General features: G+C 39.7%; 1 long non-coding RNA gene across 2 annotated transcripts in view; it reads left to right on the top strand.

Annotated features, from left to right (window-relative positions):
• The window catches only part of LOC134807945 (uncharacterized), a 430,365-nt gene that overhangs the window by 246,678 nt on the left and 158,240 nt on the right, over positions 1-25,447 (top strand). The gene's annotated exons all lie outside the window — the stretch shown is intronic.

The following is a 25,447-nucleotide window of genomic DNA, read 5'->3' as shown; positions in this document are numbered from 1 at the left end:
GAGGGAGGGGCTAATTCATTTTTGCAGGTTGCAGAGTGAAGACAAGGCATGAGGGTGTAACCGGTAACCAGAGGAAGTATCATGCCCTAGGAGGCAATCAGAGCACAAGCACTAAATACAAAGTCAGAAATCAAGGAAAGGTAAACCAGAGATTATGGGTTGGGGACAAGGGACCTGGAAACCTTGCAGATGCAACAGAGAGAAAGTTCTGTACCTTCTGTTTCAAGCGATCATGAACATTGATGGTTGAGAAGGTAAGGTACCAAGGACAGTACATGATATGACACTCAAAACTACTTCCTTACCTACAGAGTTGCTGGCGCAGCCACTAACATTACAGACATTGTAAACAACTTTAGAATTTAAAATACTTTTACACACACAATCTCTTGTGAAGTGTGGCCTTGGGTGGTGGCCCAGATATCATTAAGGTTCAGTTTCCCTCGATCTATAGTGTGGAGTATAAAGTTCAGAAATTTGACTTGATTTTCCCAAGCTTCCACAATTAATATGATTTTAAAAACCTCGTAGTTGAGCAGAGTATCTTGTGTAAGTAGAATATTCTTAACACAATCAATTGTTTTGCAAAGCTGAATAGCAGAATATCAGAAGGAGCTATAAATAAAATAAAGATTTTTGAGCCATTCCAAAATTGCTGAAATCTGTGAGGTCAGAAATAGGAACCTATATTTAAATGATCACCTCCAGTAATTTTGAGACAGCAGCCTTGGAGTGGAGGAGAGTCATCTGGGCACAACTGTTTTACTCCACACATGTATCTGCATAGTGAGACCATGTTATAGAGACTAATTACCCACCCAGTTAGAGCTAAGCTGGGGCTATAAAAGCTTTGAGTTTCCTTTTAAAAGGCTATAAAAGTGACCTTGTTTTCACTCCTGTTTTCCCTGACATCTTTTTTTTATAGTTATTCAATATTTACTTTTAAGAATTTAAAAAATATATTTTAAAAAGAATTAGCAAATACTAGGCAATCAATCTAGCCAATGATTTGATGTAGAACCTGGGAACCTGATAAATAAGTACAATCTGATATTTTATTTCATTTATGTTTTTTTTACCAGTATAAAGATACTTTATTCCCAATGATATTTGAATTTCTCAATTAAAACATCATATCAATAGCAAAAATCTTCTCAATTCTATTTCCAGCATAAAAGGCTAAGTGGCAAAATAGTTTCATAAAATATTTTTCATTAAATATACAAGTAACTCGAAGAATTTAGGTAGTACAATTTCTTACTAACTACGACAACAGATAGTGAAACTTCTCACTTGAATTCTGGAGATTAACTGTGTGACCCAGGATGAGGGACTTATGTTCTCTGAGCTTCTGTTTTCTCACCTGTTAAATGGAAAACATTGTATTTGCCTCCCAGTATCCTAAGTAGGATTAAAAGGGATTGTATTATAAATGTGCCTGTGACTAAACTGGGAACATAACAGGTATTTGACAAAATTTAGCTGTGTTTGATCTACCTTTTAAAAATACTTGCAATAAAATCATTCCTTAGTGACTCTTTCAGTTACTGTATTTGTCTCATCCATAAATGAAGGTGGTGTTCAGAAAAAACAAATCTCTACAATCTCTTACAAGGCTAATGTTCTGTATATTTATTATTCTAGAAAAATTTTCATGTGATCTCTAACCAGAATTACTTTCGAGAAGCTGTATTTTGTCACTGAGAAGTCAATGGGAATTCCTAGATAATCAATAACATTATCTTAAGAGCTTATTAGATATAGTCCATCGGATTTGCTTGCATTCAGTGAATTCCAATGTTAATAGGAAAACATTAAACCAAACTATGGTAAAAGTCATTCTTTGATATAAAAGGAACTTCAATATCTTGTATGGCCTTTTGTTTATTTTTAGAGGGCAGGAATTACTGTGCTATTGTCATATTGACACACCAGTTAATGAAAATCTTCAGAAAAAATATGGGAACTAGAGTTGTGTATTTATCTATTCAATGTTAGGTGAATTCTGGATTTGTTATCATAACAGTTTACTTTTACCCCAGTACCTATCACAGTGTCTGATACAAAGTAGACAGTTAACAAAAACTTATCAATGGAATTAATACATGCATTTTATTAAATTCCATTAATCGGTGTGATGGAACAGAACAAACATGAACTTGAAGTACTCCCACTTTAATTTTTTCATTCTTTCTTTCATTTTCTTTCTTAAAATTTTTTTTCATATTTCTCTCCCATTTCTTTCACCTCCTTTCCCCAGGGCCACCAGCTGTCCAATACTGGTCTGGTCTCTGCCATGATAGTGGGAATCACCAAAAGTGACCTCCAAAGGCCATGGAATGCCAACAAGCAGAAGAGGACCAGGAAAGTAACAGGGCCTCAGAATCATATTTTCACCATTATCAATAGAACGTGACAGATTCTGAGCCAGTCCCTGATTTGAGCATTCAGTAAAAGGAAATTCTGCATGAGAGTTATCTGCATAAAAACACTCCTATAGGGAGTTAAATCAGCAAGCAAACATGGTTGATAAATATTCCCATCCCATTGTTTTTACAAGAATGTAAACCACACCTAAAAGCACATTCCATATTTTGTAGGGAAATATATGACGATGCACACTTCATCCCACTGTGCCAAGACTTATGCTTAAATTTAATTTCAGCCTTCTTGTTTTCTCCCTGTGCTACAGTATGATTTCACACTACATCCTCCCATCTGTTGAAACAGAGAAATGCTTGCATTTGGGGCTGAGATGACTAATATTCATGAGGAATGAATCCAAATCCAAACTAAATGCACATTTTTGCATTTGTCCAAACCTAGCCATGAATTATCTCAGGCTATCAATAGAAGAAGAAGAAAGTTGCTATCTGTAAATCCCTATTTGTTTTCTCAAATTGCAACCTTGGCAATGGGTGTGACAGAAATATGTTCAGTATTCCTGGTAGCCTAACCTGCCAAGAGAGATAAAGCCACTTTGAAGTCCAGGGACGAGAAACTACACAGATTTTTACCCCAAACGAGCCTCAAGCCCTTCTCAGAGAGAAGTGGGCTAAAACAGCCTGCCTGTTTCACAGCCTTCAGAATCAAGGAGATGGATCCTGCTGCCTCCAGGAGGTAGCAGATTTGAACTTAGTAAAGGAAATGCACTTTAAACCACTCTGGCCAATAATGATGATGATGATAATATCAATAAAACAATAACAGTAAAAGTTAATGTAGGAATAGTAGCTATTATTAATGCTTACATTCATTAGGTGATTGCTGGATTCCAGCACTGTGCTGAATCCGGAGGCATGATTCCATTTCCTGACAACATCCCTGGGATGAATACCGCAAAGCTCAGGTGGTTGAAAGATGAGGCTCACACAGCAAGGAGCAGGGCTGAGGTTCTGACCTCAACTCTGCTTCCCTCTGAAGCCTCTGCCATTTACCTTTCTATATTACCCATGCTGCCCCTCTGTTTGCATTGCTACCTTTCTGCGATGAAACCCACCTTGGACCTCCTTTGGGGACAGCTCCTCCTAATACACTGTCCACAGCAGCTGCCCTCACCAACAAACGGCCCACACATACAAATAATGTCTTCTGGAGGCCAGATAGAAAGAATGCCTTGAAAGAGATGTGATTCTGTTGCAAAATAAACTGCATGTGCGAAATCCTTTAGCTTCAGCAAAATGTGCTCACACTCCTTTCCTCATAGGAGTTTCTGTCATTGCAGATGGGACTTTGGGGGCAGCAGGTTTCCAGTATGAAGTCACAGGAGCTGACTCTGGCATTTGTTCTCGTCTTACAGTCTCAAAGAAATTATTTTTTTTCCCCCAAAGCAAGAATTAGTTTACTCAGCCAGATTTTCTGAGCACCCACTTTGCACTAGTCCTAGGCTAGACACCACACATATATTTCCATTAATTCTAACAAATAGATTAATGCTTTTGTTTTCTATTGTTTTGCCTGATAGGAAAAATTAGATAAGATGCATTAGGTACATTCCTGTAATCCCAGCACTTTGGGAGGCCAAGTTGGGCAGATCATCTGAGATCAGGAGTTTGAGACCAGCCTAGCCAACATGGTGAAACCCCGTCTCTACTAAAAAAATACAAAAATTGGCCAAGCATGGTGGTGCGCACCTGTGATCCCAGCTACTCAGGAGACCGAGGCAGGAGAATTGCTTGAACCCAGGAGGTGGAGGTTGCAATGAGCCAAGATTGTGCCACTGCACTCCAGCCTGGGCAACAAGAGTGAAAATCCGTCAAAAAAAAATGCATTAAGTAACTTGCCCAAGGTTTTAAGTCCTATTAAAGCAGTGCTTCACAGCCAAAGGATATTATCATTCCCCTTCTCCCCAAAAAACTTGACAATGTTTGGAGACATTTATGTTGTCACATATGGAGGGGCAGGGGACAGGGTTCACTATTGGCATCTAGTGGGTAGGGGCCAAGGATGCTGTTAAACATCCTGCAGTACACAGAGTAGCCCCCCTAAAGGAAAGAATTATCCAGTATAAAATATCAATAGCACTGAATTTGAGATACCCTGAATTAAACTGAGTGATTTGCGACTAGATTCTGCTACCCTTTGGCTGATGATGTAGATTCTCTTAGATGGACAGACGGACTCAGCTTTGAATCAGAGCCTCTGGCTGCTCTGCCATGGCAGTGTCTGCTGCTCAATGTCCTGCCACATGCAACAGCCTGGGAGCTGGGGTCCTCCCTGCTCAGCCAGCTGGGTGTTCAGAATGTCCATGACTTAGAGCCCTGATGCTGCTGCAACTCATAAATCTCCCTATATTCCCACATTTTATAAAAGGTGCATCAGGAAACATTAATGGCCCAGGAACTTTGGGGTTCTATATACTCAATATTCAGAGAACCCCTTGCTGAATGAAATTTTGGCTTGAGGAATGGCCACAAAGTTGGCTTCTTTTGACTGGTTCATGACTCAAGGAATAAGGAAAAGTGGTTACTCATTTCTTTTCTGGAATATAGGCCAATTTCTTTAGGGCAAAAGACTAAGGAATCCAGAGAAGCTTCTCTGAATGGAAAGAAAGGTGGAAAGCTGGCCTGTGTTTATGGACCATCAGGGCACCTGGCAATTTTAAATCAAGAGGTACTATTCAGTTATTTTAAATCAATAGATGTTTGCTGGAGCAAAACTTAAACTGATGGTGTAAAGACCTGGGATTTGGACCTTTGCTGAGACTTAATTCATTTTCTTATTCACTGAAAAATTATACTATTAAAGCACTATTGCATGCATGTCAGACTCTGAATAAGATCTGGGCTATATACAAGTTACAATTTTGTGAGAGGGAAGTGAGAGAGAAAGTAATATTAAAATAGGACAGAAAGATACCTAGTTATGGCAAAGAGGAATGGGAGCGAGTAGGGGAGGGGGCAAGGAAAGACATTTCAACAGAGAGAATGACATGTGGAAAGGCCTTAAGGCAGGAGACAGCACAGGAAGTTTGAGAACTGAAAGAAGTCCAGTGTAATTGGAGCACAGAAAGCAAAGAGAAGAGATGTGAGAGTGAGCTGAAGACAAGGGGGCAGTGGGGAAGGCAGGCATGTTCTATTGAGAGTCTAGATACCCACTGAGATCAGTGTAGCACCACCCAGGAACCCTAGATTCCATCTGAATTTCAGAAAGCAGGGAAAAACACAGAGAGACCGATTAGGACATTGCTGCAATAGGGTCAGAAAGGGGCAGATGGGCTTTTGACTAGTTGTGTAGCAGGGAATACACAGACAAGTGGATGGATTTTATACATACTTTGGTGGAGGGAGGGCAAGGAGTCAGTGATGGATCAGCTGTGACAAGTGAGGGAGATGAGGTGAAAGGATGCTTGCCAGTCCAAGCGACTGGGTTGGTACCATTTCCCAAGACTCTGCAATTCTCATCTTCCTCATCTGTGAAGTCGGAAGAAAATTCTTATCCTTTCTCCCTCACAGGATTATTTGAAGGACCACGTGATATAACAAATATACAAGGGTTTTCTGGACTATAACTGATGATAAATAGATAAATGTCTGATCTATAAGGTGACTGTTTATAATCATTATTACAGCATATTCATCTCCATGGCTTTGTTATCAGTCTCCATGTGCTGTGAAACACCAATGCTAGCTCAGTGATATCTCTTGGGTGCCTTACAGCTTCCCGATTTCACAGTTATAGGGAGTTTACAGAGCATATAAAATGGCAAGGGTGAAAAGTTGTGGCTTCTTGTTTCTCTAGCATGAACTTGGCTTTTAAGTCTTGAAATCTACTGTGATTGCCATGAGAAACCCTGAACCAGCCCAGTTTCGTTGCTGACATGCTTGGGGAATTGGGAGTAGACAATGGAAACTGTTTCTCTCACATTGTTTTACTGAGTTGCCAAAGAATGGCTGCGCCTCACCGATCTCAGCCTGGTAATTATCCAAATGGCTCTGGGTCACCAAAACCACAGGAAAGAGCCTACTGGCTTGCTGCTGCTCCAGGGCTCCAAAGATATGGCCTTTTATATCCCTTTACAGCCTCAGAGACTGTGACCATGATTGAATTAGTCCAGCCCAAGTTATAAGGAAAATGTTTTAGGACCAATATCAGGAGACCTAGGCTCAGCCCCAGCCCTGCCACTTATCAGTTATATCACCTTAGGGAATTCACCTTGAGAAGTACCAGTTTCCTTGAGCATTATTTGAAGACAGAGTTAATTGATCCATTTAAGAGTTGTGAGAAGAAGATAAGATAACTAATACACTTCGTAAATTGTAAGATGAGAAAATTCAATAGTTGGATAAATGACATGAGTGATATCAGCAATAGTTCCATGGAGAAGAAAGACATAGATAGATTGATCGATGATAGATATGTGTGTATACACTCATGGATATGTTTCTCACTTGGGTGAGGGGATAATATTTGTTTGGAAAGTTATATTAAACTAGAAAATCAGTGACTCATTTGTCTATCAGTATAAGTTTTAAAACTGTACTCTCCATCTGTGAAAGTACAACTAACATAACCTGACAGTATCTTAGAATGCTCCAGAACTGGAGGTGACTTATCTTGGAGATTGCCAATCCTGTGCACTTTTTAGGAGGGGTCACTGAGGGCAGCCACCTTCTGGATGAAACCTGACTTGTTCCTGGTAATCCAGCCAGGCAGTGGTGGTTTGGAGCTGAAGCCCAGAGACCTCTGAGTCTTCATTCTGAACTCTTTTTACTCAACCACATGCTCTCTCAGGAGTCTTTCTATTTCCTGCCAAATGGCACAACCCTCCTTGGGAAGGAGAGTGAGGGTCAGGGGCCCAGACTGCTGGTGGTGATGTTGGGGGCAGTAGGCTGAAGGCAGGAGGGAGTATTTCACATTTATTGCATTTACTGCTCAGGCCAGGCAACATTAGAGATTCAATTCATGTAATTGGAATTATTTTTTTCTCCTTTAAAAATAATGACCTCAGCGTTTAGGGTCATCACTTTGTGCTATTCATAGTTACTCAGTTTTATTTTGCTTCAGTTGTGAAATCAAGCAAACCAGCTCTATCACTTTTCAACAGAACAAGAAAGCCAGTGAGTATTAGAAGGAGAACTGTGGATTATTCCATTTGATAGGAGAAAGTCCTTTCTGGGATACCAGCTAGTCACCCCAATTCTGTTTTCTCTTTTATGGATGAAAACAGATGTCAGGGAAAAAAAGATGAACATAGTGGCATTCTCTGTCAAAACATCTTGAATAATTTTTCAAACATTTTGGGTTTGTTAAAATTCAGACTGCATAGTGCCAAGCAGTTTTGCTTAATTTCTAAACCCCTGAGTATTTAAAGGGAAATTTAATCGGTGTTTTTCTGAATCATTTCATTTAATTCATCAGTGTGCTGTTTCATAAGAGCCATTTGATGCCAAAAAGGTTCGTCTGTGCCAATTTAGGAATTTTACTCTGGAAGGCTTCAAGGTCTAAGAGCAGAAACACAGCAGGGACCTGGGTGTTCTAGACTCTCACAAATCGAGAAGTAGAAAAGGCTGCATATCTTATGGTTCAAACTCCCTGAATTCTCTAGATGGGAAAGGTCTTGCTCAAGTTAATTCCAACAACCAGCAAGAAAAGTGGACTCTCAATTCCTAAATCTGCCAAGACATTGCTCTCTTTGTGTTCAGAACAAATTAAAGGCCTGTGGTGGAGAAAAGTGAACTTACACATTTAGCAGCGACTTGCTTGTTAGTATGAATGTGTTTTTTTAATAAATATAATACATAGCAACTAATATTTCTAAAATATTCTGCTGTAATTAATCAGCATTAACCGTGCAGCATTGCTGTGGAAAAGCTTTTGCTTCCTCAGAGGTAGAGCCCAAGTTTCACAGGAGAGAGCAGGATCCTAAATATGAAACTTTACTGATGCTATCTCTCCCCTCCTGCTCACCTCCCATGAACTCAGTGGAAACCCCCACAGTCAGCTTGTTTCTGTGCCTTAAAGGCCACAGTTCAATAGTTGAACACACACACACACACACACACACACACAATTTGTAATGCTACCTGTATATTATAAGGACATTTAGAACTGAATATTGGGAATAGGCTAATTCCCAATAAGAAGAATCATATCAAGCAAATAGTAGTGTGGCAACATAGATGTGCAGGCTATTGATGCAAAGACTCGCTTAGTACCTATTCTTTCCCAGACTTTATGCCTAATGGTTTACATATATTCAGTCATTTATTCTTCATTATGATTCTGTGACTCTGACAGCTTTGAGTTGATTGTACAGCGAAGATATTGGGATTTAGTGAGGTTAAGTAACTCATCCAAGGTCACCCAGCTAATAAGTGGCAGAACTGGATTTGAGCAGGAACATGTAAAAAAGTGCCTGTTATTTCCATTTGCCATTCTGCTTGCTGCAAGAGCTTTGGTACTTGATTATAAGTAAATAAAAGTAATGCAGTCACCTGAATAATGTTCAAACCTGATTAAAGGGAGCTTAGGTATAGTTTTCAGATGAAGAACTTGTAGGCTCCTTTAATATACAGATAGAATATGTCCTTCATTTTTAGGTAGAATTTCTACCATAACACAATTTTGAATCATGAAATTCCAGAATACTAGATGATTAAGTGTCTCACAGGACATAATAAGAGGCCTGATTAGGACTGAATTCTGGTGAATTCGCTTCTCCTTTCAAACACCTGCTCATGGACTGTACTCACAGCTCAATTCTCAATCCCAACAGAATTTGCATGCTTATTTTGTTCACTTTTTCATTCCCACATTTATTCATAGATTCAGTCACTTATACTTCATTTATCCATTCACTCACTCCTCCTTCATTAATTCACTCATTTGAAACAGTCAACAGCAACTTCCCAGTGTGAATAACACTGAACTATCCTAGGTCTTGGGAAACAACCAATATTCATAAAATATGACTTTGTCTTCAAAGAGATCATTTCTTTATACATTAAGTATTAAATGCCTACAGTGTTCTAGTACTAGGTGAGGTCCTAAGGATCCAGCAATGAACAAAGGCAACTGTGGCCACCATCTTCATGAAAAGAATTCCATTGGAAAGGCAAGTCTGTTGCCCACAAATGTGTAAACAATGGCCGCAACAAAGAGACCAAGGCTTTGACATGAATGAATGTCTGTGATGGTGAGGGCCTGGAGAGGACTTCACTGAGCAGATGAAATGAAGTTGGGCTTCAAAAAGCTGCAATTCTAGAATGACACTGACATCTCAGGGAATGAGTTGCCCCACTGCCACTTCTCTGATGGTGACCACAAAGGCTGGAAAGAGCTCCTTTGTGCGGAGGAGGAAAGTGGCTGTATGTTCTCCATAGCAGAGAGGTAAAAGCAAGGTTTTGGGGTAAAGTGCCTGAATCTCAGCAGTATCATCTGGACCTAGTCACTTCATCGCTCTGTGCCTAAGGATTCTCACCTTTCAAATGGAGCTAAAAATGATACCCACCTTGCAAGATGGCTGTAAGGATCAAATGATTTGAAAAATCCAAATATTCATCTTAAACCGTAAAGCTTTTATTACATTTAAGTGATTATTTTTCATATTATTCTCATTATATCTCTTCTTTGGAACTTGCTTTTTCTATAGGAAATGTACTTGAAGTCCCTACAGGCCTTCCCTAACCTGTGGATGGTTATGTTGTAGAATATTATTATAATTCAGTTAGAAGTCATACGTGAGGATTTTCCAATGGAAACAGCATGCAAATGATGTCCAGGCTTCTGTGACAACCCAGGAGATCCTGTAAAACTCCACGATCCTGGAACAGAAAATAGTTCCAGAATTAGAAGCAGGGCCAGTAGCTGGCCACTTACAAGGGTGGTGCCATGGGAGGACCTGGGGTCATGAACAGGGTGAAGCAGTGGTTTCTGTGGTTGGCAGCAGCTCTGTCACGGGCGTGGGAGCTGTTCAGCCAGAACTACACCCAAGTCAGTGAGCTGTGAACTTTCTCTTGCTTTGGTTTGTGATGACAAACTTCAGGGGTAGCATCTGTTGTTCATCAGGAATTCGGGGAGATGGAAGATTTGTTCTCTTCCTGTAAGACTTGGGATCTGAAAAGCATCACCTCTCTGGACAGATTCACAAGCCTAGCTCCTAAGTAGTTTGTCAGGTGAATGCTTCCATGCTTCCTCTGCAGGGCCATAAGCACCACAAATGTAGGGACCTTGTATGTTCTGTCTTGTTGCAGCTTTGATGGCCCGCCTATGTTCTCACATATTATAGGTCCTCAGTATATATTTGGCAAATCAATAAATGTTAAATAAGTTCTCATTTAGCTGCCATCAGCCTTGTAATTATAGGAGACTTTATCAGCCGAGTTATAGAGGAAGGACATTTGCCATGTTTGGGGCACATTAGAGAAATGGGTGACTTGCAGGCCCTATTCTTTACCCAGTGGATACTTATTAATCCTAGGAATTAATTTCAGATATCTCCTCTTTCAGAAAACCTTCTACTATACCACCCACCTCCAACAGAAGCTGGGATGGATACTTTGATACTATGCTGTGATTACTTCTGTCATTGCCCTGCATCATTTTATTTTTTGCTTATATCATAAAATGGGAAGCCCCTGAGATTTATTCCTCTTTGTAAACCCAATATCGAATCCAATGGCTGGTATAAAGTGCTTAAATGGTATAGGCAGAATAATATATGCCTCTGCCTCCAAAGATGTCCATATTTTACTCTCTGGAATCTGTGAATATCTTAGGTAAAGTAGCAAATGAAATTAACTTAAAAATAATAAGAATATCCTGGGTTGGGCCCAATATAATCACAAGGGTCTTAAAAGTGGAAGAGGAGACAGCAGAGAGTGATGTGATGTGAGAAGAGCTTGCGTCTCCATTGCTGGCTCTGAAGATGGAGGAAAGGGGTCATGAACCAAGGGATGCAGTCAGCCTCTGGAAGATGAAAAAGGCAGAGAAATTAACTCTCTCCTAGATCCTGCAGAGAAAAATGCAACATTACCTTTATCTTTATTTTAGTCCCAGAGTCTCACCTCAGACTTCTGACCTACAACACTATAACACATGTGTATTATTTGAAGGTACTAATCTGTGGTGATTTGTTATAGTAAACTAATACAACTGGGACCTTCAAATTTACCATTTGAGATGTTAGGTAATAATATGTAATAATTAATATTAATATGCAAGAATTAATATTAGATGTTACCTACTAATAAGACCTATTAAAATAATAATACCTATTAATAGGTGATAATATCAAAAAATACCTAGTGGGTAATAACATAATAATGCCTACTGTAGCTTTATAACATACTTTAAAAGCAGGAAGTGTGATGCCTCCTGCTTTGTTCTGTTTCTCAAGATTGTTTTGGCTATTCTGGGTCTTTTGTTGCTCCACATGAATTTTAGGATTTTTTTCTATATCTGTAAAAAAAATGGCATTGGGATTTTTATGGAAATAATATTAAATCTGTAGATCAGTTTGGGTAGTATGGAAATTTTAACAATATCAAGTCTTCCAATCTATGAACACAGGATGTATTTTATTTGTATCTTCTTTAATTTCTTTCATCAATGTATTTTAGTTTTTACTGTACAAATCTTTCACCTCCTTTGTTAAACTTATTGCTCAATATTTTATTCCTTTTCAGTATTCTTATAAATAGGATTGCCTTCTTAATTTTCTTTTCAGACAGTTTGCTAGCATATAGAAACAGAATCCTTTATAATACTAGCAACAAACTCTGTCAGCTTTTGTCCACCTAGAAATGTCTATTTCTCCTTCATTTTTGAGGATAGTTTTACTGGATGTAGAATTCTTGGTTGGCAGTTTTATTTTTCTTTTGACACTTTAAATGTATCACTCTACTGTCTTCTAACCTCCATGGTTTCTGATGAAAAATCAGCTATTTATTTTATTGATTAATAATGGGTCCATGAAATAGTATCCCAGGGAGTAATTCTCAGGTTCCCACATGCCCATATAAGAATGAATTCCAATCTCTCAGGTCCCTGTCACTTGGTTTTCCAGAAATTCACAAGTGATTATACCAGTGTTTGACACGGGAGTCCTGCTTGTTTCTCATTTTACTGAGGGCATAATTTAAGAGCATACATTTTTGGACTGTGGGATGACACAAATGCCTTCAGAAAGAGTGTTAATGCCATCAGGGTAAGTGCCATAAGGAGTTGCCCTCTTCAGAGACTACACTTTTCCTTAATGAGTGATCCTAATAAAGAAATGTTCTGTGGGCCAAAGAGTCAAGGGCAGGACCATCTATGTCTGCAGTGATGTGGCCAGGCTGACATTTTTCTCATGCCATCTCCGCACATCAGAGTGGGCAGTTTCCCAGGCCACTGTGATTCTTTAAAGTGAATTGGCTTCTCCTTTCTAGGATCATGCTTAATCAATGTATTGAACTCCCAAATAAACATGGCCTCCCTTCACCACATAGATGCTATCAGGTCCCTGTGCTGAAGCAGCACTATCAGCAAGGCTCACATTTAAAGCCCTGAGGCTGGCGAGGCTGGTATTGGTAAAACTCCTGCAGATCCTTGCCCTCACTGAGGTGCTTCTCCAAGATGTGTGTGTGTGTGTCTGTGTGAGGGATGGGGCTAATGATCCAACAATTCTAGGGTTGAGTAAGTCAGGTCAGATCACTGAACCCATTCTGATCAGGCTCCTGAGGTACCATTCACATTGCCATCCCTCCTGGATACCAGCCAGCACAGAGGGCTGCAATAGGACAGCTTCCAGCATCTCAGACTTCAGGACCCAACCCAACGTTCCAGATCAATCTTCCACTCTTCTGCCCTTATGTCAGTGCAGGGGCCTGTCGGACATCCTCAGAGTAACTTTATTTTCCAAAGATGTCATTGATCTTGATCTACCTCAAACTGTCTCTCTACCTTTGAGTCTGAAAAAAGCTAGAAGCTAGGTCTGTATTTCTTCTTTTCTACACGACCTTGCACTCCTTACACAAAAATCCTCCCTAAACTCTGTGCTAACTCAGTGGAGGAAGCAGCTTCTACAAAGCTCTCCCACTCCCCCAACCTCTCTCTCTCTTTCTCTCTCTCTCTCTCTCTCTCACACACACACACAAACACATAAATATACACATACAGCTCACAGAAAAGTTTGTGTGCAATCTTGTGTGTACATAATTTAAAGAAAGCCATTCTATAATAAAGAACATTTTCTAATATGTAAAATAAGTGGTTTTATTTAATGGCAGATTCTTTTTTTGAGAAAGTCATCCTCATCCAATAATGCTCTACATACATGTTGCTAGACTGATTGTTGAATGTGTAGATGAACAGGGGAAACCCCTAAGGATACTGGGAGAATTGGAAGAAAATGGAGCTCATATAATGAAACTCATTTGAGAAAGACCATTTGGGTTGCAGAGGGGTGGATTCCGGGGTTTGTTTCTTTAAGTCTTAATCTGTTTTCTTTTGCTATAACAGAATACCTGAGAGTGGGTAAATTGTTAAGGAAAGAAGTTTATTTGACTCATAATTCTGGAGGCTGGGAGTCCCAAGATTGGGCAGCTACAACTGGTCAGCTTTTGGTGAGGGCTTCATGCTGTGTTATAATGTGGAGGACAAGTAAGAGGAAGTGGGCACGTGCAATAATCAAACATGAGAGGAAACCTTGCTTTATAACAACTGTCATCTTTATCTCAAGAACTAATTCATTCTCACAGAGTAGAAACTGACTCACTACCATGAGACTGCATTTATCCCTTCATGAGGGCCAATCCCTTGTGACACAAACACCCAGTAAAGATCCCACCATCTCTCAACATAGTTACATCAGGGACAAAGCCTCAATGAGAGTTTTGGTGAGGACAAACCATCTTCAAACCATAGCACCATCTATATTGATAGTCAAAATGTCAGTAATTCAACAACGTGAGTTAAATTTGCTACCCAGGAAAGGGGACAGTTCAGTGGGATAGGGGAAACAGGAGCAGTGACCTAACTGACTCCAGAGAAGGGCTAATAACATGCCAAATGGCTCACTTTCTTTTGCATTCTACTCTCACCCAAGTTAGAAGATATAAATGATTGACTATCAGGATAATGAGAAGCAGATTTGCCTCTGCTAATTTCTAGGATATGGAAGGCCTTTAGAAAAAGCCTCATAAGACATTACTGAGTATTAACGAGCCCCACCTCCTTGATAGAGGGCATATGTAGGATGCAAATCTGTGCTCCAGTGTGGTGGATGCCGCAAGAAAGGACAGAGCTTCACAGATAATACCTGTAAAGTTACCATGTGGTCTGTTAGATGAGGAACCTTCTTTTATTTTATATGTCAGAGACGGGGACCAGTAAAATGTAGTCTGCCCTCCTTCAATCTGTAAATGTATGCATCCTTTCTTTAGAATAGGGCTGGGGCCTGTCTAGAATATCTGTCTCCCTGTGCTCTGAATAGTCATGGGGTGCCTGTTAGAACCCAAAGACTTCTCTGAATGAACAACTGAGTTATAATTGCTGAGGGTGCATAGGAACAGTAACTGAATGCAAAAATCAGCTTCATGAGATTAAATTAGTATAATCCAGAAGCAAAAAGCAAAAGGCAAAGAAAGAGACCTGCCTCTAGGTCATGAAGCAGGGCATGCAGGAAAACTTGACTGAGCAGGAAAGGGAACAGTGGCAAAAACAAGGAGTCTGGAAGCTGGAGTTCCTCTTACTAAACCTCAGGAGCTCCTTGTCAGAAGGTGGCATCTGCCTGCCTGCCTGCCTGGCAGAGATACACTACAGGGGTTGGCCTCCCCCAGAAATGGCTGACTGATTTGTTTGGCCAGGACAGTGTGGAAATAACTTCTCCAGGTAGCTGTGGTGGAGACTGAACAGGGCCATAGCATCCCACAATTATAATGGTTGTCTTGTGGTGCCAAGTGGATACAGGGATCTATGTCACTTTTCAGGAACCTCTGACACATGGGTAAGGTTTAAGGGAAAATGAACTTTGCCTAATGGCTATCTCATAGCATACAAAGAATGCATATAGAGTGTCACTGAAATTCAGGGTTCGAACTGGTCTTAAAGATCTCATCCTCTGGTTGGGCACGGTGGCTCACGCCTGTAATCCCAGCACTTTGGGAGGCTGAGGTGGGCAGATTGTCTGACGTCAGGAGTTTGAGACCAGCCTGGCCAACATGGTGAAACCCCATCTCTACTAAAAATACAAAAAAAAAAAAAAAGAAAAGAAAAGCTGGGCATGGTGGCAAGCGCCTGTAATCCCAGCTGCTTGGGAGGCTGAGGCAGGAGAATCGCTTGAACCTGGGAGGTGGAAGTTGCAGTGAGCCAAGATCATGGGGCCACTGCACTCCAACTTGGGTGACAAAGTGAGACTCCATCTCTAGAAAAAAAAAATCACATCCTCCAAATCTTCCATTCTATGATGGAAAAACTGAGCTTGAGAGGAGAGAACACTTAGACTACCCCTTTTGTTAAAGTTTGTGGATGTTTGGACTTTCTGAACAGTATTTGCCAATGCCCCTAAGTAGGGTTACCCTCAAAGTATACTTTTTGCTTCAGTCTGTTCTCACATTGCTATAAAGAAACGCCCTGAGACTGGGTGATTTTTTAAAGAAAATAGTTGTAATTGGCTCACAGTTTTGCAGGCTGTACAGGAAGCATAGGCACTTCTGCTTTGGGGGAGGCCTCAGGAAACTTCCAATCATGGAAGGCAAAGAGGAATCAGGTGCCTTACATAGTAGGAGCAGGAGCAAGAGAGAGAGGGGAGAGGTACTACTCGCTTTTAAATGACCATCTCTCATTAGAACTCACTATTGCAAGGACAGTACCAAGTGGGATGATGCTAAACCATTCATCACAAACCTGGTCCCACGATCCAATCACCTCCCACCAGACCCCACCTCCAACAGTGGGGATTACATTTTGACACGAGATTTGGTGGGGACACAGATCCAAACCGTATCACTTTGGAAATGCATTTTATCCCTGAGAAACGGATTTGTCATTGCAATGCAACAGGCAAGCAAAAGGCCAAGGGATTGAAAACAAACTAAGATGTATTCTATGCCATCAAGTTTCTTGCAGTATAAAGGAGCAATAAACTCTGGCATGGAATAATAAATGCTGTAGAAGAACATCTGCATATTTAATTTATTCTTACAAGAAATGTATGACATGTCTATATTTACCAAAGTAGGATCATGGTAATATTCCTTACAGTTGAAGTTTTCAGCTAAGATATTTTCAGATGAATAATGTATTATTATAAATAATTTAGACACTATAATAAGAAAAGTAGCATATGAAGCAAAAGAAAATTAAGTAAATTTAACTTTTACTACTATAATGAAAAAACATTGTGAAATATTTAAATATATTATGAATGTTATCAGTTTTATATATAGCTTACTTTTCTTTGAATAGACAAACTCATAGTGCCTAAATTAATCATGTTGAAAATTAGTATTACCCTCTGTCTTAGTCCATTTCTGCTGCTATAACAAAATGTCATATGCTGAGTAGCTTATAAGCAACAGAAATTTATTTTTCATCATTCTGGAGGCTGGAAAGTTCAAAATCAAGGCACCTGCAGATTTGGTGGTAGAAGGGGTAAGTGGGCTCTCTGTGCTCTCTTTTATAGAGAAACAAATCCCATTCATGGAGGGAGGACTCGACCCACATGACCTAATCACCTTCCAAAGACCCCACCTCCTATGACCATCACCTTAGCGATCAGGATTTCAACATATAAACCTTCCAGTGACACAAACATTCAGATCATAGCACCCTCTATGAATTTTTGCACGCAGAAAACATTCTGGAAGTGATTATGTGGTTTAATTTGAGTTTGTCTTCCCTAAAACTCATGCAGAAATGTGATCACCAATTTGGTGATGTTGGGAGGTGGGGCCTAATGGGAGGTGTTGGGTCATGGGGACGGGTGTCTTATGAATGACTCACTGACATTCTTTTGGTAATGAGTGAGTTCTTGCTCTTGGGAAAATGGATTCATTTTCACAGGGATGTTCCCTTGAGACTGGGATGTTAGAAAGCCAGGACACCCCTTGGGCTTTGCGTGTTTGCACATGTCTGCTTTCCCTTTGACCTTCTCCAGCATTTTAAGACACAGCATGGAAAGTCCTCACCAGAAGCCAAGGAAATGCTGCTAACATGCTTCTTTTACTTCCCAGCCTGAAGAATGTGGGCTAAATAAGTCTCTTTTTTTTTAAATAAATTATCCAGCCTCTGGTATTCTGTTATAGCAACACCAAATAGACACGACATTAAGTTAATATAATGGAAGTAATCTGCAATTGGTTAATTATTCAGTAAACCAAATCAACAAATATTGTTTGTAGCCCACTGTGGGGTGTGTGTGAGTGTGTGTGTGTGTTAGTGAGGAGGTGGGTGCTGAGGGGAAAGATGAGCTGAGTGTGTGTGTGTGTGTGTATGAGTGTGTGCGTGTGTTGGTGAGGGGGTGGGTGCTGAGGGGAAGAGTGAGGTGAGTGTGTGATTATATATGTGTGTGTGTGTGTGTTGGTGTGGGGGTGGGTGCTGAGTGAGAACGGTGAGGTAAGTGTGTGAGTGTGTGTGTGTGTTGGTGAGAAGGGTGGGTGCTGAGTGAGGGGAAGGATGAGGTGTGCGTGTGAGCGTGTGTGAGTGTGTGTTGGTGTGGGGGGTGGGTGCTGAGTGAGGGGAAGGATGAGGTGTGCATGTGAGCGTGTGTGAGTGTGTGTGTTGGTGTGGGGGGTGGGTGCTGAGGGGAAGGTTGAGGTGTGCATGTGAGCGTGTGTGTGTGTGTTGGTGAGGGGGCTGGGTGCTGAGTGAGGGGAAGGATGAGGTGTGTGTGTGTGTTTGTGTGGGAGGTGTGTGCTGAGGGGAAAGTTGAGGTGTGTGAGTGTGTGTGTGTGTTGGTGGGGGTGGGTGCTGAGTGAGGGGAAGGATGATGTGTGTGAGTGTGTGTGTGTGTTAGTGTGGGGGTGGGTGCTGAGAGGAAGGTTGAGGTGTGCGTGTGAGCGTGTGTGTGTATGTGTGTTGGTGGGGGGTGGGTGCTGAGTGAGGGGAAGGATGAGGTGTGCGTGTGTGTGTGAGAGTGTGTGTGTGTGTTTGTGTGGGGGGTGGGTGCTGAGTGAGGGGACAGTTTAGGTGTGTGAGTGTGTGTCTGTGTGTTGCTGTGGGGGGTGGGTGCTGAGTGAGGAGAAGGGTGAGGTGAGCACAGATCAGAATAAGGCCCAGAGTGTTGGTGAATACAATAGTATGAGGCAACCTCAGTGATCTCCACTGTCGTGCAACTGCTAACAAAGAGATCTCATGGCCAAGGCCACCTTACATTCTCCAGACGAGAGGGACTAATGTGTTTACACAGGTCCTCACACCTTTGACTCCCTTCTCTTACTCTGCCCAGAGCAATATAAAGTAATCCCTCTACCTTGGGGAAAGCCTCAGCCCTCATTCTCAAAAACCATGCCCCTCATCCTGTATGTAGCACACATTCTGACCCCACCTTGTCAGCCGGTATGACCCTCAAGTGGGGGAAAATAATAGGCTGAGGAAACAGGTTATAACTTCCCAACATTGGCTCCATGTGGAGCCGAGATAATACTCTGCCCTCACGTGGTTAAGGGAACATTATTAATGTCAGCAGAAGAACAGGACATGAAAATTACATCTCTACGTGTGCTAGGAAGCCAAGGAGTGAGGCAACACTCCTATAATAGCTCTGGAGGGGCCCTTATAGCTCTTAAAAACTTATTTTCATGGAAGAAGGGAGAAGATGAAGATTGACGTATTTTTAAGCTTCTTCAAAGTTGCTTTCTCAAGCAAGATCAGAGAATAAGTTTCATTTTATATTCAACTCTCTCCTAAATTTTAGTGTTTGACTTAATTATTGATAATTAAATCAATAATATATATACATATATTTATATTATGTATATATGAATGTAAATATCTTCCTTTATATATTATAAATTTTAGTGTTTGACTTAATTATTGATACTTAAATCAATAATATATATACATATATTTATATTATGTATATATGAATGTAAATATCTTCCTTTATATATTATAAATTTTAGTGTTTGACTTAATTATTGATTTTTAAATGATATATATGTATATTATATATACAAATGTAAATATCTTCATATATATTATATATAAATGTAAATATCTTCCTCTGCATTTCAGAAAACTACATTGGCCTTCATCTTGCTGCCCCTAAGTGGCTGCCACTCATAACATAGTCATAGTTTTAAGTTTATTTTTAAAGACAAATTTTTTCTTACACTTGTGGAAACGACTACCACTTTGTAATATAGCACAATCCTGTATAAAGTGATATACGTTACACAATATTTTATGATATAAATACACACACACACACACACACACACATAGCATCAACATTCTTTAGTATTTCATGAAACATACTATAGAATTGCCTGGTAATTGGCAAGCTAAACAAATTTGAGAACCACCAGACAAACAGAATGTTGGTTCAAAGAGTTGTCCCTCCAAATCTCTCCACTTGGTCCTGTCCAGCTTTGCTAAAAACATGGGTGAAATGGGCATATTTGCTGCCTATGCTGGTGATATGTATCCACTGACTGGGGTGACTATCATCGAAACTGTCGGCAGGTGCATGCCTTCTCTTCCTTTTAGGCTAGACAGGGGGAGAAAGTGACTCTGCTTCAAATTTGTGCCACACACACAGACTGTGTGTGTTTGGTGGTTGGCTAATTTGTTGATTCTTGAACTCAGAATTGCTGTGGGTTGATATATAACTTAAAGCTCTTGGAGAAAGTAAAGCCTTAGACCTAGAATGGACTTTCAGAGATCCTTTGACTTAGAAGAGAGCTGAAGGTCTCTAGGAGCCAGAAACTCCACAGCATCCCGAATCAGCAGGACATAAACGGTGAGTCCTGGCCAGGCGCGGTGGCTCACACCTGTAATCCCAATACTTTGGGAGGCCGAGGCAGGTGGATCACGAGGTCAGAAGATCGAGACCATGGTGGCTAACACGGTGAAACCTTGTCTCTGCTAAAAATACAAAAAAAAAAAAAAAAAAAAAAAAAAAAAAGAAAGGAAAAAGAAAAATAGCCGGGTGTGGTGGTGGGCGCCTGTAGTCCCAGCTACTCAGGAGGCTGAGGCAGGAGAGTGGCATGAACCTGGGAGGCGGGGCTTGCAGTGAGCCGAGATCGCGCCACTGCACTCCAGCCTGGGAGACAGAGCGAGACTCCGTCTCAAAAACAAAAACAAAAACAAAAACAAAACAAAAAAAACCTGTCCTGCACCCCTGTGGGTCATCTCTGCATCTCTGCCCTGGCTGTTATTCCAGCTCTTTGGCAGTTCTACTTAATCTCTTGGCAATTTTTCCTTGTTCAGTCTTTAATTCTGACTTGTGCCACTGCCCTGATACTGTGACCATTAGATTTTTGCAAAGGAATCTTTAGAGCAGTGTCAAAAAGGGCCGGAGACCCCATGGCACTACTCTAATCATTTTCTTTTGTTTTCACCAGAACAGGTGCAGTCATGATTGCTGCTCTTAGATAAGATATCAATTGCAGTTAGTGGGAGTAATCAGTATGTGCACATTCCTCTTTCTGGTTCCCCCAGTAGATTAGGGAAACGGGTACCTTTGCAGCTCTGAAAAAGCAAAACTGTGCTATGATGAGTTGCATAATAAATGGAGGTCATCACTAGAATTCTTCAGGAGAAGGGGTCATAATTAAATAGCGGCTCTTAGCATTGTAATAGAAAAGGAAAGTGGGGAGTCCTTGATGCAATGGCAGCCTTGACATTCTCCATCAGCATTTGGCTACGGGCCATGACTGCTCCTCTGTTTTTGCCCCTGTGCACAAATGACAGCTGTCAGCTTAAAGACCTAGAACTGTTAGGATTGCTCCAAGCTGAGGTGAAAGAAGTGCGGAAGGCTCCTGTAAATTGTCAGGATAGTACGTTTCCAAAAAATAAAGGACACGAAAAGCTGACTGGAGATTCTGTTCCTTAATGTCTTGAAGTTTTCTCTTTGCTATTAATCAAGGTATAGAGTAGCCTACAAGGAGGAAGCACCCATAATTTTGACAGACCATAAAACAAGCGGGAGTTCACCAAGCTGACTGAGAAATTTTCTCAGTTTTTCTAGAATAAATATTTGTTTAATTCTCAAAAATAGTCAAGGTAAAATTTCTTAAAGTGAATTTGAATTTTTAAAAATTAATGCCTTCGCTTTTTAACTTTCTCTTTTACAAAAGTAAAAAGCTGGTTTGGGAATGAAAGAAAACTTGGGATCCTTAGGGCATGGAAGGCTTTGCATATTGAGAAGCTCAGGCTTGATTAGGATATCCTGAAACCCTACAAGCAGGACAAAGCTGTGTGCTGTAAGGATCCCTGGGGTGTTTCATTCCAAGGCTGATAAGAGTCTGAAACATCACTCTTACCTAGTTTCTACTTGGAGAGTCCACTCTTTCTTGCACCATTGTTTTAGAAAGGTCGTTTTCATATTGACCTAAACCCTATCTCCCTATTGCTTTGTTCCTTGCTCCTCATCTAAAAGCCCTGGGGTCCCTTCTAACCTAACAGTAGCAGACATGCAGAGGCTTCCTTTTCTTCTCTCCACCTTTCAACTTTCTTTTCTTCTAGGCACACCAGTCTTCACAACTCTTCCATGTAAGATGTGCTTTAATCTTTCTTCCCTCTCCTGTCCTCTCTTCTTTAGACCCACTACAGTTTGCCTAGAGAAATGTTTTTCCTAGAATAGAATATGACACTCCAAGGGAGATGAACACATCTCATATTCTAAAAACAAGATACTCAAAAACTAGGCAGTCTAAATATGACTGTTTAAAAATGTTAAAATCAGTAGGATCTCACTAATTGTTACGCAACTTTAGAATTTTCTTCAAGATCATAGGATACCATACCAAATAAGTAAAAATGATAAACTGCAAATGCACATAGACACATGTAGATCTATATGTGCACGCATGGTGGTCCACTTGACAGAGGGTCCTTATAAACTGCATTAGGTCCAGAAGCTTCCAAAATGCCTTGAGTTCAATTTATGAGGTAGACTTTCTTTGGAGGTCTACAAGGCGTAAATAACTATTGATTAGCTTTTTAGAGACAGCTTTTTAGTAGAACCATGAGCAAGGGCATTACAGAAATGCCCCCAATGGGGTCATTTTGAGCTGACCTGGGACTACATAAAAATGGTAGTATTGAATGCTTAATGTCACATTTTATTGCTTGGTTCAGCTAATTTGTCTTGTGGGAAGCAAATGTTTTTGAAAGCATTCCAGAGCCTTTGTAGTGTTAAAGCTCATTACCTTGGATTTCATATGAGCCAAAAAATATACAACCAGCTAAGTGCTCTGAACCTCAGCAAAATTTCATGACTAGACATGGAAGCAAAGCTGTGTATACCATGTCATGCAAAAATGAGATGAATTTAGCAATTTGTATTTTTAGTAATAAAAGGAAGTATAATCAGTTTCAGAAACATTCCTTTGTTATTATTTTTAATGCTGAAGAATAAGTTAATGAACAGATTTAACACAGATAGAGCATATCTTCTTTAGGGAAATTACAACATTTTTCTGTTAATACTGAACCCTCAATCCTGGTGTTTTCAGTGAGTTTGAAAAAAGACTGTGCATATTTTAGCTAGGTAAAGTACTTTTTATACGCCAGAAAATATTTTTCAGTCATCTACAATAGACCCAGCCTTCGGTCAGGTTCTTTCCTGTAAATAATTAAATTATTACTCTTAAGGAATTGTTTATTCCATTTTACAGATAAGGAATATCACTATTCTCCTAAAGAAAAAATAATCAGGGATAAACAAAAGCCAGAAGAATGTTGTGCCTCCATATGGCCCTAAAGATGCTAACAATCTGATCCTAATCTACGTTGACAGACCTTGTTTTCCACTCATATCCTTAAGGTCTTCTAATACTAACTTATTGCACTTGGTAGCGGTCATCAGTTTGTGTATTCAAAATTTCACGAGTTTGTTCTATCTGAAATATTCTCTTTTATTGACCCTGTGTTGAAATGATCCATCTTTCAACCATCTGAATGATTCTTTTTACAGGAAATACTCTTAGCCTTTACCTGACTTGAGAAGGGTCTCTATGTCCTCTTAACTCTTTGTCCATAAATGCTGAGAGAATAGTAAGACATTTTACTACTAATGGGGTGAAAAAAATAAAAATATGAAATAAAAGCTTTAAAATGCTTTTTTTATTCTGTGAATAAACTGTGTATTATGACTTTTTACCAAGTGATATAAACTGGTATGCAAATTATTCATAGAATCATCCTTGTAATTTCTAATTCATTATTGACATTTCAACACTGTACTTGTGACCATTATTTTGATACAGTGTCACTAGCTAAATAATAATCCTGTTTGTAACTATATTTTGATGAGGCGATGAGCACATATTTTCAAAAACTTTTCATTAGAGAGCCTTTAGGTGATTGAGCTCAATAAGTAGTTTTTTTTTTTTTTTTAACCAACAGTTCTATTGTTCATGGTACCAAATCCTTTATCATCTTCACCTGAACATATGTAACTACATGCATTACTTTTTAACCCATTTTTTATCTGAGATATTAATATAATAAAGATATTATGATATAGGTCATAAAAAGCTTTTTTGGAATGTTATCTTTATAAACTTGATTTATAAACTTGATATTTTGCTCACCTTTATAGAGATTTGCAAACTTTCTTGGTTAAATTGCAGGATACACATAAATTAATTATATTTTTACCTTTTGTCATCAAACTATGGTGACATATTTGTGTATCAAACATTTTCATAGCTATTTCCTTTGGAATATGATATATTTTTTCAAATATTTTATCATCTTTGTTTCTATAATATCTTGCTTCTCTTTCATGGTTATTTTGTCAGTTTCTCTAAATGGTGGCTAAAAGATGATATCCGGTAAAGTTAAGGCAAATATTGAATTTAGAATTCCATTTATTAAATTGCCATTTTCAAATTGTGCAATTTATCTAATTTCAGCATTTTTAAGTGCTTATTTAAGGTGCGATTTAATTTCCAAAGGCTTTTGTAGCTTTAGCACTATAGACTATTTTTGAGATTCAAATATTCTTTCAATAGTCATGATTTTGATTCTATCAGTATCTGTATGTCTCTCCTCTCTAATGTTCATTTGATGCATAATCAATATAATTTATTAATTTTTATTTTATTGTATTATATCTTCCTCCAGAGCAATTACTTAGATGTATCAAACAAAGACATCCAGAAATATTTCTCAAACTACGTGTGACTCTTCTACCTTTCTCCACAGCCACAGCAATTCCTATACAGCCTAACTTTTTTTATGTGTGTGACAGGGTCTGGCTCTGTCACCCATGCTGGAGAGCAGTGGCACCATCATAGCTCACTACAATCTGGAGCTCAAGTGATCCTTCTGCCTCAGCCTCTCAAGTAACAGGGACTAATGACACATGTTGCCATGCCTGGCTAATTTTTTTATTTTTACTTTTTGGCAGAGGCAGGGGTGTCTCTACATTTCCCAAGCTGGTCTCAAACTCCTGAGCTCAAATGATCCTCCTATCTCAGCTTTCTGAACTGCTGGGATTACAGACATGAGCCACCACACCCTGCCAAGCATAGCCTTTTAATCTTTAGTTTCTTCATCAATGAATGAAGGGAAATATCTTTTCATATGTTTGTTACAAGAAATGAAATTGTATGTAAATGCAATTATATGTAAAAGCCTGACATACATTAAGCTGCCCATAAATTATGCTCTAATTATTATCATATGTAATGTGCAATTATTGTTTCTATATGTCCAGCACTTTTGCTCCCTTGTTTTGATAGTAGAAAACTTTTCTTTGGGATCTGCTCCTCCCTCATCGAAACCATGAGTTTTTGCATGCTTCCAGTTCCATTAACCCATTTTCAAGAGGCCATGTGAGCATAGGACT

This window comes from Pan troglodytes, chromosome 12 (assembly GCF_028858775.2).
Source record: "Pan troglodytes isolate AG18354 chromosome 12, NHGRI_mPanTro3-v2.0_pri, whole genome shotgun sequence".
Lineage (NCBI taxonomy): Eukaryota > Metazoa > Chordata > Mammalia > Primates > Hominidae > Pan > Pan troglodytes.
This window is presented reverse-complemented; position numbering and strand designations above follow the sequence as displayed.